This window comes from Salmo trutta, chromosome 3, assembly GCF_901001165.1.
Source record: "Salmo trutta chromosome 3, fSalTru1.1, whole genome shotgun sequence".
In the NCBI taxonomy this organism is placed as follows: Eukaryota; Metazoa; Chordata; class Actinopteri; order Salmoniformes; family Salmonidae; genus Salmo; species Salmo trutta.
In genome coordinates, this window is record NC_042959.1 from 58,241,945 (window position 1) to 58,260,922 (window position 18,978).

Genomic DNA, 18,978 nt, shown 5'->3' on the forward strand with positions numbered 1-18,978 from the left:
CACACACACACACACACACACACACACACACACACACACACACACAGCACACAGAAAAACAAAACACACACGCGTACACACACACACAACAACACTCACACTGTACAGCCTTAGTGGAGTGGAGCAATACAGAGACGTTGTTGTTGTCTACAGTTTCTACTACAACACATTATTAGATATTGTGAGTGTGTATGTTTGTGTCCGTGTGTGTGTCCGTGTGTCTGTGTGTGTGTGTGTGTGTGTGTGTGTGAGTGCGTGCGTGCGTGTAAAAAGTGTTTCTCCTGGGCCCGACCTCTTGGACTGATGTCCGATGGTGAAGGGATCTAGTACTAATCCCTTAATATCACTACACCCCACTGAGATACTGCCACCGTTACCATGACTACACTAAGATGGGATGTGTTGTATGGCAGAGGGTGTTGCATGGCAGAGGGTGTTGCATATAGAGCATTCCCCAGTAAAACCTAGACTACTCCTATTTGAGTTCCGTCTTGTGAGGCGAGAGATGTTTGGAGCAAGAAGGTACTTTAGGCTGTTGATGCTAATTTAACGTTTGTCCATTTCTATGTGCTAATGTAAGGTTAACTGCTGACTCAGTGTTGTTGGACATATTCCCATTTATTGGCTCTGAGATCCTTTTAAGGTTATTACCAGATTGATTTAGGCAGTGGGTATTACAGGGCTGTCTTAGTTCAGCTTGGTTACAGTGAGGCAGCAGGGTTACATTTAATATTGTTAGTGTCGATGGACATTATCCCTGTGTGGGTGGTTTTAAACCCTGTGTACTAATGCGGTGTGTGTGTGTGTGTGTGTGTGTGTAGTATGCCTGTGCCGCAGTATTTCTGTCCACTGATGGGTGTGTATCTGTCTAAGCGCTGTCACAGTGGTATCATGGTATCAGGTAGCCCTGCCTGGCTGGCCGTCCCCAGTGTGTACTCATGTATATGTTTGCAATTTAGTTAAGCAAGCCAATAGTGACGTACTTGCCAGAGATGAATTGAGACAGGTAATTGTGGCTACGTCCCAAATGGCTCCCACAGGGCTCTGGTCAACAGTAGTGCACTATATAGTGAATAGGGTGCCATTTGGGATGCAGCCTGCACAGCACAATAATAGCCTGGGTATCCATTACCTCTCTATTGTTAGCCATGCAGGCTATTATTATAAGCTACTGTCTGAGAGAGAGAGAGAGAGAGAGAGAGAGAGAGAGAGAGAGAGAGAGAGAGAGAGAGAGAGAGAGAGAGAGAGAGAGAGAGAGAGAGGGGAGAGAGAGAGAGACTCCCATAGGCACAACAACAAGGGTTATAAAGCAACAAGGGGTATAAAACATGTTATAATCATGTATGCAGGTAACATTATAAGGTGGTCCTACATGGTTATGATAAGTCATTATTAGACATTATAAGGTGGTCCTACATGGTTACGATAAGTCATTATAAGGTGGTCCTACATGGTTATGATAAGTCATTATTAGACATTATAAGGTGGTCCTACATGGCTACGATAAGTCATTATAAGGTGGTCCTACATGGTTACGATAAGTCATTATTAGACATTATAAGGTGGTCCTACATGGTTATGATAAGTCATTATTAGACATTATAAGGTGGTCCTACATGGTTACGATAAGTCATTATAAGGTGGTCCTACATGGTTATGATAAGTCATTATTCCCAAATCTGTTTTCCCGGGTTGTAGTTGAGTTGGTTCAGGGCCTGTTATTCCCACTGGAGATGTTTGTGTATGTGTTTGGGTGTTTTTGGTTTTCTTATCCTTGTGGGGACCAGAAGTCCTCACAAGGATAGTAAAACAAGGAAAATTAGGACAAGTGGGGACATTTCTCCCATCCCCACAAGGAAAAGGCTTTGGGGTTAGGGTAGGGTTAGTTCAAAAAAATTATGGAATCAATTGTTTGGTCCCCACAAGGATAGTAAAACAAACGTGTGTGTGTGTGTGTGTGTGTATGCATGCCACATACGCGTGTGGAGATGTGACATCAACACGGGACAACGTCAGCTGCCTAGAAATTGCTGATCCAAGACACAATGAAATGTATCCGTGTCAGGTTGTATAATGTAGGCAGGCAGGCGAGTGCACGCACACACACACACACACGCACGCGCACACACATGCCCCCCCCCAGTAGAGTTCACACAACACTGACTACCAAACTGTAGAAATGAGTGTCCCTTTTATTTGAACTCATTATTAAAATGTCATATTGGTCCTACAGTATGTAGTGCTGTAGTAGAGCGGTAACACAGAGCACCACAGTGTGTAGATACAGATGAATATGAGGAAGTTATGAATGTGTAGGATGCTGCTGGGTAGTTAGCTGACTCCGCGCCGCTAGGAGACATCTCAGGAGGGGAGCTACGATTTGAGGAGGCCCAATTGAATCCTGACAGGTAATCTGTTCAAACAGATGAGTTTGAAGTTATATTTGGCTACAGATTAGTGAGTCCCCCACTGCTCAGAGAAATCCTACTGCCAACTCTTTTTGACAATCACATGTGATTATTAGTGCAGTACTCTGGTCAGGAAGCCCAGGGTTGCAGTGTGTACAGTACTGTACATACAATCCTATCACTATAACTGTGGTGCACAGCTTGTCCCTCAATGCATAGAAATATATAGACCTGATGTAGCTACTCAAACAAACTCTCTCCTCCTCGCAACAACCAGATTCCTGCTCTGCTCCCTATCACAACCTGGCAGAATGAGCGAGGTTGTATCCCAAATAGCACCCTAGCCTGGGCCTTGGTCAAAAGTAGTGCACTATATAGGGAATAGGGAGCCATTCAGAATTCCCCCCAGAGTGCAAAAGGAAGTTATCAGCTCTCTCTCTCTCTCTCTCTCTCTCTTTCTCTCTCATCCCCTACCCATAATCCTCTTGGAGCGAGAAAAGTGTTAAGTAGCAGCACACACACACACCACACCACACACACACACACACACAACTCCCCTCACAAGAAGAAAGGTGTAATGAACAGGTGTCTCTGGACTTAATCTGCTGCATGTCTTTAAATGAGCTGCCATTTTTAGAACAGCTCTTCTTCTTCCTGTTCCTCTCAGACTCATGCAGGTAGAGAGAGGTGGTTCTGCCCTGGTCACAGTACTCACTGTAGCCTGAGTACCAGTCTGTTTCTATCATGGCTTGACAATGACAAATGGCGTTGGCAGGAGCACAAACAGGGTCTGGGACCAGATCTGCATCGGTTTAAAAACTGCAACTGCTAAAAATGATTTGATTACTGTACTGCACACACTACTACAAGCTTATAGTTGTGTATTGCTGAGTGGTTTAATATACTGTATATATACATTGACTTGTGCTCCTGGCAGTCATAAGCATTAAGTGTTAATTGTCTGTATATGGTATCTTCCTACTGAGCCTCAGGATGATCCCTTCATCCAATTATTTGGAAGACTTGGGAAGACGGACTGAGTGGTTAGGGCTGGTCATGACACTACTATACAGAAACAGCATCTCAAATGGCACCCTATACCCTAGTATAGGCAGTGATTTTGACCAGGGTCCATAGGGAATAGGGTGCTCTTTGAGACGTAGCATGAGACTGTTGTGAACATGTCCAGTTGGAAGCCATGCTGAGCGTGTTCCAGTTACTACTACATTGTTGCTGAAGGGAAAAGTCATGCTGGCCCTTAGGACCACTGTATCTGACCGTATCCCACAGTCCTCTCTGCTACACCACCCTCTGCTCCGCTCAACTTCTGAAAGGAAGAGTGGACTTCTTAGAATGAACACATGCTAGATTGACTGGTTGGGGCCGCCCAGATATATTTAGGCAGGGGAAGGAGGTCGGCATAGGGAGGGGAGGCGAGGCAGGGAACGAAGGGAGGCACTGGAGGGCGGCATACGAGGGAGGTGTAGGGAGGCAGGGGAGGGAGGGGGGCAGATGGGAGGGAGGGAAGGAGGCAGAGGCAGTGTCATGTCCTGACCAGTGAAAGAGGTCATTTGCCATAGTAGTATGGTCAGGGCGTGGCAGGGGGGTTTGTTTTGTATGTATTTTGGGTTTTCTGTTTCTATGTGGGTTTGTTCTAGTTATCTATTTCTATGTGTTGGTTTTCATGTTCGGCCGGGTATGGTTTCCAATCAGAGGCAGGTGTCTTTTGTTGTCTCTGATTGGAAGCCATACTTAGGCAGCCTGTTTTTCCTTTGGGGTTGTGGGTAGTTGTTTTCCGTTTTAGTCATAGTACCTGACGGGACTGTTATTGGTCGTTTTCTTGTTTGAAGTGTTTTCATTAAAGTATTGAAAATGAGCACTATCCACGCTGCGTCTTGGTCTCCATTTCATGACCCCTGTGACAGGCAGACAGAGTAATTGGGAAGCATTTAGTCCCTGGGTGGAGTCAGTGTGGAGAAGCTCAGTGCAATGTAACAGAGAAAGCTGTGCCTGGTCTGCTCAGTATATTGTAATGTATGAAGTAAAGAGTTTTCTCCTCTCAATGTGTCTTCTCTGAAATCCCAGAGGGAAATGTAAGAGCTGGAGTGTGGCCTAGTTGTTTAGGTTTCTCTTAACAGTGTAACTATCTCTGTTACATTTGATTCATTTAGCAGACCGTCTTATCCAGAACCACTTACAGAAGCAATTAGGGTTAAGTGCCTTGCTCAAGGGCACATCAACAGATGCTTCAATTGGTTGGCTCAGGTATTCAAACAGGGAAACCTTTCGGTTACTGGCCCAACACTCTTAACCGCTAGGCTACCTGACGCCCCTGTTACATGATTCCATCAAGGCTTCCATCCGTGGGACTGGCGTGTATGTGTTGTCATGCTGTCTGTTGTGTGAAAAGCAGGTAGGATGGATGCAACTGACAGATGGACACCATGTACTCTGCGTCATGTATCCATGCCAACCATAACACAACATCCATCTCAAAGGAAATTATTACTGTCGCATGTAACGTCAGTGTAAAATATGTAAAATAGGTATTTACTCCTGAAACAGTGTGTTTGTTTTCTCAGGTATAACCCAAATGTGTTCAGACCAAAATGTTACAAATAGTTTCTATTTGTATAGACTACTAGATATTTTTGGTGTCCTTAAACTAGTATGGGCTATGTGGGACGCTAACGTCCCACCCGCGGTACAGCCAGTGAAATAGCAGGGCGGCAAATTCAAAACAACAAAAATCTCATAATTCAAATTTCTCAAACATACAAGTATTATACACCATTTTACAGAGAAGATTCTCCTTAATCCAACGACAGTGTCCGATTTCAAAAAGGCTTTACGGCGAAAGCAAAACATTAGATTATGTTAGGACATCACCTTGACAAGAAAAACCACACAGCCATTTTCCAAGCAAGGAGAGGCGTCACAAAAACCAGAAATACAGCTAAAATGAATCACTAACCTTTGATGATCTTCATCAGATGACACTCCCAGGACTCAATGTTACAAAATACATTGTATGTTTTGTTCGATAAAGTTCATATTTATATCCATAAACCCCATTTTACATTGGCGCGTGATGTTCAGAAAATGTATTCCCACCAAAACCTCCGGTGAATGAGCACATCAATTTACAAAAATACTTATCATAAACGTTGATAAACTTTACAACAGTTATTGAAAGAATTATAGATATACTACTCCTTAATGCAACCGCTGTGTCAGATTTTAAAATAGCTTTTCGGCGAAAGCACATTTTTCAATATTCTGAGTACAGAGCTCAACCATCAAAGCAAGCTATACAGTTACCCGCCAAGTTCTGGAGTCAACTAAACTCAGAATTAGTATTATAAAATCTTCCCTTACCTTTGCTGATCTTCATCGGAATGCACTCCCAGGACTCCCACTTCCACAAGAAATGTTCTTTTTGTTCGAAATACTCCCTATTTATGTCCAAATACCTCCGTTTTGTTCACGCGTTCAGGTCACTAATCCAAAGGCATAACGCGAGAGCGCAGAACCAGAGACGAAAAGTCAAATAGTTCCATTACCGTTCATAGAAACATGTCAAACGATGTTTACAATCAATCCTTAGGGTCTTTTTAACATAAAACGTCGATAATATTCCAACCGGACAATAGCGTATTCATTACAGAGGAAAAAGAAGGAGAGGCGCGCCAATGTGCCCACGCAGTAAACAACTCATTGCTCCCAGGCAGTCTACTGATTGACTGAGCGCCTATTCTCTGCCCAGTAACAGTAGACGGATGAAACAAGTTTCTAAAGGCTGTTGACAGCCAATGGAAGCCTTAGGAAGTGCAAAATGACCCCACAGACACTGTAGTTTGAATAGGGATATGATAGAAGAACTACAAGTCACTTCCTGGTTGGATTTTTTTCTCAGGTTTTTGCCTGCCATATGAGTTCTGTTATACTCACAGACATCATTCAAACAGTTTTAGAAACTTCAGATTGTTTTCTATCCAAATCTACTAATAATATGCATATCCTACGTTCTGAGCCCGAGTAGTAGGCAGTTTAATTTGGGCACGTCATTCATCCGAATTTCCGAATACTGCCCCGTCACTAAAAAGTTAACACTTGGATGTCAGTAAGTGATCACACACTCCTGTACATTGACTCATGACTGTGTACTGTATCTCTTCTAGCTACGTCACGTCAGCCTGTGACTGACAGAGAGGATAGGCAGACTGTGGTTCTATGTCACATGACTGTGTACTGTATCTCTTCTAGCTACGTCACGTCAGCCTGTGACTGAAAGAGAGGATAGGCAGACTGTGGTTCTATGTCACATGACTGTGTACTGTATCTCTTCTAGCTACGTCACGTCAGCCTGTGACTGACAGAGAGGATAGGCAGACTGTGGTTCTATGTCACATGACTGTGTACTGTATCTCTTCTAGCTACGTCACGTCAGCTTGTGACTGACAGAGAGGATAGGCAGACTGTGGTTCTATGTCACATGACTGTGTACTGTATCTCTTCTAGCTACGTCACGTCAGCCTGTGACTGACAGAGAGGATAGGCAGACTGTGGTTCTATTTATTCAGCCCATCAGAAACAATTAGAAGGGTTTTGGCTGCTGTTGGACCTGCCTGCCCAGGCACCTATGACATGTGGGAAACCTTATCTGCGTCCCAAATGGCACCCTGTGGGCCCTGGTCAAACATAGTGCACTATATAGGGAATAGGGTTCCATTTGGGATGCAGCACTTGTTCTTCTGACCGGCTGCATGGGGAGAATGTGATGATTCAGGGCTTGTTGTATAGATGTCACATCGATGTGGTTCTCCTACTCTGACCTGACTTAGGAACAGGCAGGTTATTGAGCGGGAGAGGGAGAGAGAGAAGGAGAAAGGGGGGAGAAGAAGGGAGGGGGAGGGTAAGAGAGAGCAAGAGAAGGAGAAAATGTGGGGAGAAGGAGAAAGAGGGAGGGAGACCTGCATTACTTAACCTGAGTTAGTTCCCGGAGCTGATGCCTAGGATTTGGCTCAGCAGGCTAACACAGCATTGTGATGTGCAGGAGGAGACCTGGGTTTGAACCCAGTCGGTCATATAGGGTGCGTCTCAAAACGTATCCTATTCCCTAAGGGCCCTCGTCAAAAGTAGTGGACTATATAGGGAATAGGGTGTCATTTGGGAAAGCAACGTGAAACTGTATGAATAAAACAGCAGAGAGAGTTGGTCCTGTCCAGCTAGAGAAGGTGTGAAGTAGGAGCAGGTGGTCATGGTAACGTCCTGTGGTGTGAACAGTGGGCCTGGCCCAGGGATCACAGACCCTTCATCCTTCGGTTCCATGATGTAAGACTGGTCCACGTCATAACATAGAGCTGCACAACCTATAGAGGGTTGACACCATGCCATAGAGATGCACAATCTAGAGTGGGTTGACACCATGCCATAAAGCTTACAATCTAGAGAGGGTTGACACCATGCCATAGAGCTTAAAATCTAGAGGGTTGACACCATGACATAGATCTTAAAATCTAGAGAGGGTTGACACCGTGCCATAGAGCTTCAAATCTAGAGAGGTTTGACACCATGTAATAGAGTTTAAATTATACAAAGGGTTGACACTGTGCTATAGAGCTGCACAATCTAGAGAGGGTTGACACCATGCCATAGAGCTTAAAATCGAGAGAGGGTTGATACTGTGCCATAGAGCTGCACAATATAGAGAGGGTTGACACTGTGCCGTCGAGCTGCACATCCAAAGAGCTGCACAGTATTATTAGCTTTTATTTTTTACCTCGCAGTCATAGACTGAATTGTATCTAAATTTACTGCATTTACAAACTGGAACAGTCCAGATTTCATACAGGACTGAAGTCAGAGTTATTAATCATTTTCTCCCTGGTGGATGTGTGTCACCACTACACTGACAATGTTCACATTCTGGTGTGCGTCCCAAATTGCTCACTATTCCCTATATAGAAAAGGGTGCCATTTGGGATCTACCCAACGTTGTGGTGTGTCTGCAGGTGAGGTGAGCTAAGTCTGTCAGTCTGGCCTCGTGTGGGGAGCTGGCTGCTTCAGGGAGCCACATTCATTACATCTAGGAGTTCTTCCCTAAACACTAAACTCTCAGTGACAGGCCGTTGTGTAATTGTCCTGCTGTCTGTCTGCGCGGCAGGAGCTACGTCAACTCCCCTCTCTCTCAAGGAGCCACTCTCACGCTCTCAGATAGGGCTGAGGCTGGGGTACAGTATTGTGGCTGCATAGTACTGGGGCTGGGGAGGGTTGACACCATGCCTCTTCTAGCTACGTTCTAGCTACGTCACAGTATTGACACCATGCCATAGCCGCAGTAATATAGTAATATAGGTTCAAATCAAATCAAATCAAATGTATTTATATAGCTCTTCTTACATCAGCTGATATCTCAAAGTGCTGTACAGAAACCCAGCCTGAAACCCCAAACAGCAAGCAATGCAGGTGTAGAAGCACGGTGGCTAGGAAAAACTCCCTAGAAAGGCCAAAACCTAGGAAGAAACCTAGAGAGGAACCTATGAGGGGTGGCCAGTCCTCTTCTGGCTGTGCCAGGGTGGAGATTATAACAGAACATGGCCAAGATGTTCAAATGTTCACAAATGACCAGCATGGTCAAATAATAATAATCATAGTAGTTGTCGAGGGTGCAACAAGTCAGCAACTCAAGAGGAAGTGTCAGTTGGCTTTTTCATAGCCGATCTTTGAGAGTATCTCTACCGCTCCTGCTGTCTCTAGAGAGTTGAAAACAGCAGGTCTGGGACAGGTAGCACGTCCGGTGAACAGGTCAGGGTTCCATAGCCGCAGGCAGAACAGTTGAAACTGGAGCAGCAGCACGGCCAGGTGGACTGGGGACAGCAAGGATTCATCATGCCAGGTAGTCCTGAGGCATGGTCCTAGGGCTCAGGTCCTCCGAGAGAGAGAAAGAAAGAAAGAGAAAGAGAGAATTAGAGAGAGCATATTTAAATTCACACAGGACACCGGATAAGACAAGAGAAATACTCCAGATGTAACAGACAGACCCTAGCCCCCCGACACATAAACTACTGCAGCATAAATACTGGAGGCTGAGACAGGAGGGGTCAGGAGACACTGTGGCCCCAGTACTATACCTCAACCGGGTTGGGGTATAGTACTGGTGTTGGGGTGTAGTACTGGGGCTGGGGTATAGTACTGGGGCATAGTCCTGGGGTTGGGGTATAGTGCTGGGGTTGGGAGTATAGTGCTGGAGCTGGGGTATAGTACTGGAGTTGGGGTATAGTACTGGGGCTGGGGTATAGTACTGGGGCTGGCGTATAGTACTGTGGCTGGGGTATAGTGCTGGGGTTGGGGTATAGTACTGGGGCTGGGGCATAGTTCTGGTGTTGGGGTATAGTACTGGGGCTGGCGTATAGTGCTGGGGCTGGCGTATAGTACTGGGGCTGGCGTATAGTACTGGGGCTGGCGTATAGTGCTGGTGTATAGTACTGGGGCAGGGGTATAGTACTAGGGCTGGGGTATAGGGCTGGGGCTGGCATATAGTGATGAGGCTGGTGTATAGTACTGGGGTTGGGGTATTGTACTGGGGCTGGAGTGTAGTACTGGGGCTGAGGTATTGTACTGGGGCATAGTACTGGGGCTGGGGTATAGTACTGGGGCTGAGGTATTGTACTGGGGCTGGGGTATAGTACTGGGGCTGGGGTATAGTACTGGGGCTGGCGTATAGTGCTGGGGTATTGCACTGGGGCTGGGGTATAGGGATGGGCTATTGTACTGGGGTTGGGGTATAATACTGGGGCTGGGGTATAGTACTGGGGTATATGGCTGGGGCTGGCGTATAGTACTGGGGCTGGGGTATAGGGCTGGGTTTGGGGTATAGTACTGGAGTTGGGGTATAGTACTGGGGCTAGCGTATAGTGCTGGGGCTGGCGTATAGTACTGGGGCTGGGGTATAGTACTGGGGCCGGTGTATAATACTGGGGCTGGCGTATAGTACTGGGGCTGGGGTATAGTACTGGGGTTGGGGTATTGTGCTGGGGCTGGCGTATAGTACTGGGGCTGGGGTATAGTACTGGGGTTGGGGTATTGTGCTGGGGCTGGCGTATAGTACTGGGGTATAGTACTGGGGCTGGAGTATAGGGCTGGGCTATTGTACTGGGGCTGGGGTATAGTACTGGGGCTGACGTATAGTACTGGGGATGGCGTATAGTGCTGGGGTTTTGTACTGGGGCTGGGGTATAGTGCTGGGGTATAGTACTGGGGCTGGGGTATAGTGCTGGGGTATAGTACTGGGGCTGGGGTATAGTGCTGGGGTTTTGTACTGGGGCTGGGGTATAGTGTTGGGGTATAGTACTGGGGCTGGGGTATAGTCCAGGGGCTGGCATATAGTACTGGGGTATTGTACTGGGGTATAGGGCTGGCGTATAGTACTGGGGTTGGGGTATAGGGCTGGCATATAGTACTAGGGTAAAGTACTGGGGTTGGGGTATAGTACTGGGGCTGGGGTATAGTACTGGGGCTGGGGTATAGGGCTGGCATATAGTACTGGGGTTGGGCTATAGGGTTGGCGTATATTACTGTGGCTGGGGTATAGTACTGTGGCTGGGGTATAGGTCTGGCGTATATTACGGGGGCTGGGGTATATTACGGGGGCTGGGGTATAGTACTGTGGCTGGGGTATAGGTCTGGCGTATATTACGGGGGCTGGGGTATAGTACTGGGGTTGGGGTATAGTGCTGGGTTTGGGGTATAGTGCTGGGGTTAGGGTATTGTACTGGGGTTGGGGTATAGTACTGGGGCTGGGGTATAGTACTGGGGTTGGGGTATAGGGCTGGGGTTGGGGTATAGGGCTGGGGTTGGGGTATAGTGCTGGGGTTGGGGTATAGTACTGGGGCTGGGGTATAGTACTGGGGTTGGGGTATAGGGCTGGGGTTGGGGTATAGGGCTGGGGTTGGGGTATAGTACTGGGTTTGGGGTATAGTATTGGGGTTGGGGTATAGTACTGGGGTTGGGGTATAGTGCTGGGGCTGGGGCATAGTACTGGGGTTGGGGTATTGTGCTGGGGCTGGCGTATAGTACTGGGGCTGGCGTATAGTACTGGGGTTGGGGTATTGTACTGGGGCTGGCGTATAGTACTGGGGTTTTGTACTGGGGCTGGCGTATAGTACTGGGGTTGGGGTATTGTGCTGGGGCTGGCGTATAGTACTGGGGCTGGTGTATAGTACTGGGGCTGGCGTATAGTACTGGGGTATGGTACTGGAGTATAGGGCTGGGCTATTGTACTGGGGCTGGGGTATAGTACTGGGGTATAGTACTGGGGCTGGGGTATAGTGCTGGGGTTTTGTACTGGGGCTGGGGTATAGTGCTGGGGTATAGTACTGGGGCTGGGGTATAGTACTGGGGCTGGGGTATAGGGCTGGCGTATATTACGGGGGCTGGGGTATAGGTCTGGCGTATAGTACTGGGGCTGGGGTATAGGGCTGGGGTATAGTACTGGGGCTGGGGTATAGGTCTGGCGTATAGTACTGGGGCTGGGGTATAGGGCTGGGGTATAGTACTGGGGCTGGGGTATAGGGCTGGGGTATAGTACTGGGGCTGGGGTATATTACGGGGGCTGGGGTATAGTACTGGGGCTGGGGTATAGGTCTGGCGTATAGTACTGGGGCTGGGGTATAGTACTGGGGCTGGGGTATAGGGCTGGGGTATAGTACTGGGGCTGGGGTATAGGGCTGGGGTATAGTACTGTGGCTGGGGTATAGTACTGGGGCTGGGGTATAGGGCTGGTGTATAGTACTGGGGCTGGGGTATAGTACTGGGGCTGGGGTATAGGGCTGGGGTATATTACGGGGGCTGGGGTATAGTACTGGGGCTGGGGTATAGGTCTGGGGTATAGTACTGGGGCTGGGGTATAGGGCTGGAGTATAGTACTGGGGCTGGGGTATAGGTCTGGCGTATATTACGGGGGCTGGGGTATAGTACTGGGGCTGGGGTATAGGTCTGGGGTATAGTATTGGGGCTGGGGTATAGGGCTGGTGTATAGTACTGGGGTATAGGTCTGGCGTTTATTACGGGGGTTGGGGTATAGGGCTGGGGTTGGGGTATAGGGCTGGGGTATAGTGCTGGGGTTGGGGTATAGTGCTGGGGTTGGGGTATAGGGCTGGGGTTGGGGTATAGGGCTTTGGTTGGGGTTGGGGTATAGGGCTGGGGTGTAGGGCTGGGGTATATGGCTGGGGTTGTGGTATAGGGCTTTGGTTGGGGTTGGGGTATAGGGCTGGGGTGTAGGGCTGGGGTATAGGGCTGGGGTTGGTGTATAGTACTGGGGTTGGTGTATAGTACTGGGGTTGGGATATAGGGCTGGGGTATAGGGCTGAGGAGTATGCTGGGGCTGGGGTATAGGGTTGGGGTATAGGGCTGAGGAGTGGGCTGGGGAGTGGGCTGTGCCACCTATGACCTCAGAACTCCAACTCAACAGCTACATTGGACATGTATCATTCCTACTGTTCTGTGTATTTCTCTTCCCCTATTACTTTAGCAGTGGAAACCACACTTCTGTCCACTAGAGAGCAGTGTAACCTCAGTCAAAGACAGTCAAACCTGGAGGCTTCTGGTTATATTGTGTGAAACAGAGAGGGTCAAAACTAGAAAAAGAGACAGATATGATGATATAAAATCTATAGATACAGACTGTGTGTGTGAGACTGGTCTTAGACTGTCTGTCTGTAGACATCCTGTTTGGTATACAGTCTATGTACATGAGCCTGGTTGTCACCCTTTTGACTGTTGTCTATACCTTCCCACCTGACCTCTTTATTGTGAGGGGTGATGTGTGGGTTACTAGTGTCATGAGGAAGAGTGGATCCAGGGATTAAACCCTGGTTTCCAGTAAAGAGAGGCATATACCTGTATGTGACTGGACCCTGGAGCATTACCACTAGACCACAGGCTCTGCACTAAAGATGACGTTTTCTAACAAGATGTGTCTGCTGCTGTAAATGTGTTTAATAATGATTGGTGAATGGTTTGGACGTCTGGAAGTAGTGAGACCCTCAGCTAGAGTTCCAGAGTCTTATTCAATCAATTCAGGTGTGACATGACAGCACAAACATCATGACAGCACAATATTTTATTATTTACTTCCTGTGAATCATTTTAAAACGTTATGATTTTTATTGTTGTTTTTTGTCATCATCATCACTGATATCTTGATCATATGCCTTAAAGCTATTACAACATACAGTAATTATGTTCATCATCATCATCATCATCGATATCTTGATCATATGCCTTAAAGCTATTACAATATACAGTAATTATGTTCATCATCATCATTACTGATATCTTGATCATATGCCTTAAAGCTATTACAATATACAGTAATTATGTTCATCATCACTGATATCTTGATCATATGCCTTAAAGCTATTACAATATACAATAATTATGTTCATCATCATCATCATCACTGATATCTTGATCATATGCCTTAAAGCTATTACAATATACAGTAATTATGTTCATCATCATCATCATCACTGATATCTTGATCATATGCTTTAAAGCTATTACAATATACAGTAATTATGTTCATCATCATCACTGATATCTTGACTATACTGTATGCTTTAAAGCTATTACAATATACAGTAATTATGTTCATCATCATCATCATCATCATCATCACTGATATCTTGACTATACTGTATGCTTTAAAGCTATTACAATATACAGTAATTATGTTCATCATCATCATCATCATCATCATCATTGTTTATGTCTATGTATGTATTTATTTGTGTTGTTTTGTGTGTGTTCTCCATGTCTTTGTGTTGTGTATGCACTGAGCACTGAGCTGTCCACACTTATCTTTTTAGGGTCAAAGAAGAACAAAAGCCTCAGCCGGCACAGTAAGTAACACATTACCCAGAGTGCTCTAGGCTTTGACACTTCTTCCTGTTGGTCAATGTAGCTTCCTGTCTCAGTGGGCCCCGCCCCTTCTCCCCTGATATTGGCTCGCCCTGGTGTGTCATTTGCATTCTGATTGGCTTGTGAGAGAGCTTCACCTTTAGGCACCTTACTTCCTCATCCATGTGTGAACTGGATGCTTCTATTCAGCTACCTTCCGTCCTGCATTGTGTCCAAATCTACCTCTAAACACAGCAACTATCTGATCTATATGTAAACGTTATACTACTACTCTACTACCACCTTCCTAACTATTGGCTGACCATTCAATGCAATTCCCATTTCCATTGGCTGTAGCTTCTTTCCTGCTTTTATACTTCCTCTCCTCCTCTTTCTCTGTTGTTGTGGATGTGGTTGACTGTCCCTCTTTCTTGGTCTGCTGTGAACACAGTGAATATCCCTGCTAGGCTTCCGTACAGTACCGCCACTGACTTTGTGTAAGCCTTGCTGGGTGTGTGTGCTTTAATGGGGGATTCCCTTATCTCAGCCGGCCCAGACAATGTGTTGATTCTTCATCTTTCTGTGGTGTGGTGTACAGTCACGTTGTTTGCTTACTTATTTGAACAGGTGGTTTAGTCCCTTTAGTGGGATCACTGAGCTGGTAAATAACGTTCTGCAACCGCAGCAAAAGTCCCAAAATGAGAAGGAGCCTGAGCCTGAGCCTGAGACGTAAGTAAGATGTGCACTGTCTGCCCCTGAACCAGACAGTTACTGTAGTAGGCCTAAACATACAGTATGGCTGACTAGTGTGGTCTGCACAGTATGTTTGACCTCTGACCTGTCAGATACTGCCAAGAGCATAGGCGGCGCGTAAGTCTCAAGTTTCAGGAAGCTAATTTTCACCATAAAAATTATCCTTTACAATAAAGCATTCCATGCATCCTCACTTTTGCAGACTTATGTAAGATAGTCTGCTATTTCCAATGTGATGAGTAGATTGGATAGTCATGATTTATGCTAATAATATAACTCAATCATACATTTCAGCAATTCTACTACACTTTATACGACTGGAGATTTATTTAAAAAAATGTATTTAACCTTTATCTAACCAGGCAAGTCAATAAGAACACATTTTTACTTACTACGACGGCCTGGCAGGAGACAAAAAGCCTCCTGGGCTCGGACAAAAAAACTTTGTAAGCCAAAACGGACAACACAGACAGAAGACACTGGCAACAGCACAAATACACCAGCAAACAAACAGTGTGTGTGTGTGTGTGTGTGTGTGTGGTAAAACAACGTTCTTCCTTAAATAAGGCATTGCAAATGATTGACATGGGGTGACAACTAGAAACAATGACATGTCTCAACAACCCGTTCCTCCTCCAGGGACACCAGGTCCTTGAGTTTTATGTTGGCTTGGAGGGAATTCCATGACAAGGGGCTGAGTAATGAAAGGACATTTTCCATGCTCAGTTCAAATGTCCGTGACTCTTAGCCTGAAACAAGATTGAGATCTGAGCTTGTATGTGTTTTTATTTCAAACTGGAAGAGAGGAGAGATAAAATGGCAGTTTTCCTAAAATGACCTTATAAATGAGAACGTACCAGTGTTAGAGCCTGCGTGTTGCTAGTGATGTCCACCCGACGGATCACAATGGAGAGTTAGATAGACATCTCTGGTGACAAAACGAAGGGCTGCATGATACACAGAGTCAAGAGCCTTCAATGTACTGTAGAGCTTGAGGCTAGCACATGCATAGCTGAATCTTTTATTACGACAACAATTACAGAGTAGTTTAAACTCTGCTGACTGACAAACAGATCAATAACAACGACGTTGTCTGCAACTATCTTATAGGCCTACGAAAAGAGGAGCCAGAAAGACAATATGGAAGAGGAAATGTTGTCCAAAAACTGACCCAATGATAAAGACAGTGAATATGCACACTCACCGGGGATACGGCCGATGCTCCGCTAAAATAGGTTACTGTTCGCTCAAATAAATGGAGAATTTTGATAACAGGCAGATTAGTCTTTTCATGGTGTTCTCCGTACAGCAATAGCCATTTGCTTTTCCACCGATGTTTTCACGCGATTGTATTTTGAAATATTGCGATATGCCTGGCTGGGCCTCTCTTTCGGTGACATTCGCAACTCAACAATCATCTATTCGGTATTTGCCGTGCACGCTGCCCAAATTGAGGACCCTTCCGGCTATGCGATATAAACAATCCACAGGTTTTTTTATTTTTAAATAAGCTTTTTGGTGGAGTAATGATTTTATGTATTTCTGTATAGACAGGATTAGTCTAATTAGGCTATATAATTTTGGCAATTAATACAATTTACTTTAGGATAAACCTTATGGACGCGCTGCCTATGGCCAAGAGACAAGTCTGCTTTCAAATGATACTTTTGGACAGCTGGAACAAGCACACAATTTTTCTTCAGCAAAATGACCATATCCTTTAGGATTATTTTTACTATGGTGAAGAATACAAGAAATTGCATCTATAAAATGCATGACATATTTTTGGATTAAGTGACAGCCGTTTACAGTTTAAAACTGTAATAGTGCCAAAATAGTAACAGATTATATCAATATTGCATTGTGGTTGAATAAATGCATCTGAGGTGCACCGTGACTGTGCTATATCACAGAAACATGACATCAGATGGTGACATCAATGTTATGTCACCCAGTCTGACATCCACAAGGAACACAACTTTAAACATTTAAAAGGCATGTGTTGATAAAATAACCTCCTGAGTTCATACTTAAGGCCAACAGGCAGACACGTATTGAGTTTCCGGTCTTGGCTGGGTCCTGGTAGGGATACTATGCTAACTCCGTCATACAGGGTACAGTAGAGTCCAGGGCAGGGCTCATGTTTCAGCCTGTTGATGCAGCCTGTGTTGGTGTGGTTCAGAGGTAAGAAGGGTCGGATAGACAGCCAGAGCTGATACAATGAGCAGCATATGATTACATGTCAGCTGTGTCATGCGCGTTTGACCAGGTTTGACCGAGGGGGAGACGGATGAGGAACGGGAGCCATCCACCAGCTGCCTGAACCTCTCAATACCCCTCTCCTCCCCCTCTCTCCTCCCCCTCTCTCCTCCTCTATTTCTCTCTCCTCTATTTCTCTCCTCCTCCCTCTCACTCTATTCCTCTCCATCTTTTCCCTGGCCATCTCCTCTACCTACCCCTCCTTTCCCTCTCTTTCTCCTTCTCCCTATCTCTCCCTACCCTTCTCCCTAACCCTCTTCCTGGTTTAGAGAGAGTTGCATCTTGAATGGCAGCTCTCCAGTGACTCTCTCTAGTGAATCTAGAAGCCTCTATATGCCCACTAAACTAGGGGTTCTCAAACTTTTTGGGGTCAGTAACCCCTTTTGTGATAGCAAATTCATCAGGGACCCCCTCATAACTCGAGTGAGATAAAAATAGCAAAGAGTTTTACTATGACTTCGGTAGTGCATGGCCGGACAATCCAAGTCTCCGGCCGTGGGAAGAAACATTTTAAAGACCCACCTCTTGGCATCGGAGACCAAAAAGTAGCAGTTTTTAAGCAAATTTCTTGCAGTTTTAGACATTTTGTCATGGAACAGAGAGATGTTTTGTTGTTACAGCGTCTAAGCTAATATCCTGCAATTCTACACATTTTGCCACGAGGCAGAGAGAAAATGTGGCAATTTTAAAGCGTAAAGCTAGAGTCCTTAATTGAAACAATAACAAAGCGGGCATTGCGCCTCTGTTTTGGTAAAAAGCTGAGGGATGGGCCTGGAGAAATGTAACCACTCTCAAATTCATAGACAGAGCTATGGATGCAAGGACTGACCATCCATGATATCAAAATGATAGTTTCTAATGTTCTGAGGCTATACATTGTTTACATTTACATTGTTTACAAACATTGGAGTAAAACAAGCTATTTTGTGTTTTGATGTGCTAAGACAGTTGAACTAAACTCATGAGGCATTTCTAAGTTACAGTGAGGGAAAAAAGTATTTGATCCCCTGCTGATTTTGTACGTTTTCCCACTGACAAAGAAATGATCAGTCTATAATTTTAATGGTAGGGTTATTTGAACAGTGAGAGACAGAATAACAACCAAAAAATTCAGAAAAACGCATGTCAAAAATGTTATAAAATGATTTGCATTTTAATGAGGGAAATAAGTATTTGACCCCTCTGCAAAACATGACTTAGTACTTGGTGACAAAACCCTTGTTGACAATCACAGAGGTCAGACGTTTCTTGTTGTTGGCCGCCAGGTTTGCACACATCTCAGGAGGGATTTTGTCCCACTCCTCTTTGCAGATCTTCTCCAAGTCATTAAGGTTTCGAGGCTGACGTTTGGCAACTCAAACCTTCAGCTCCCTCCACCGATTTTCAATGGGATTAAGGTCTGGAGACTGGCTAGGCCACTCCAGGACCTTAATGTGCTTCTTCTTGAGCCACTCCTTTGTTGCCTTGGCCGTGTGTTTTGGGTCATTGTCATGCTGGAATACCCATCCACGACCCATTTTCAATGCCCTGGCTGAGGGAAGGAGGTTCTCACCCAAGATTTGATGGTACATGGCCCCGTCCATCGTCCCTTTGATGCGGTGAAGTTGTCCTGTCCCCTTAGCAGAAAAACATCCCCAAAGCATAATGTTTCCACCTC

The 18,978-nt window shown here is 45.7% G+C and overlaps 1 protein-coding gene and 1 long non-coding RNA gene across 2 annotated transcripts in view; one reads left to right on the forward strand and one right to left on the reverse strand.

The window, feature by feature from the left end:
- LOC115180921 (regulating synaptic membrane exocytosis protein 2) overlaps positions 1-18,978 on the forward strand; it is a gene marked incomplete in the record, with an annotated part of 190,891 nt that overhangs the window by 25,802 nt on the left and 146,111 nt on the right.
- LOC115180937 (uncharacterized) lies at positions 15,592-16,444 on the reverse strand. The gene is made up of 3 exons (XR_003873199.1): positions 16,267-16,444; positions 15,920-16,009; positions 15,592-15,811 (listed from the first exon to the last, which is right to left on the reverse strand). It is a non-coding gene; the product is annotated as an uncharacterized LOC115180937 (long non-coding RNA).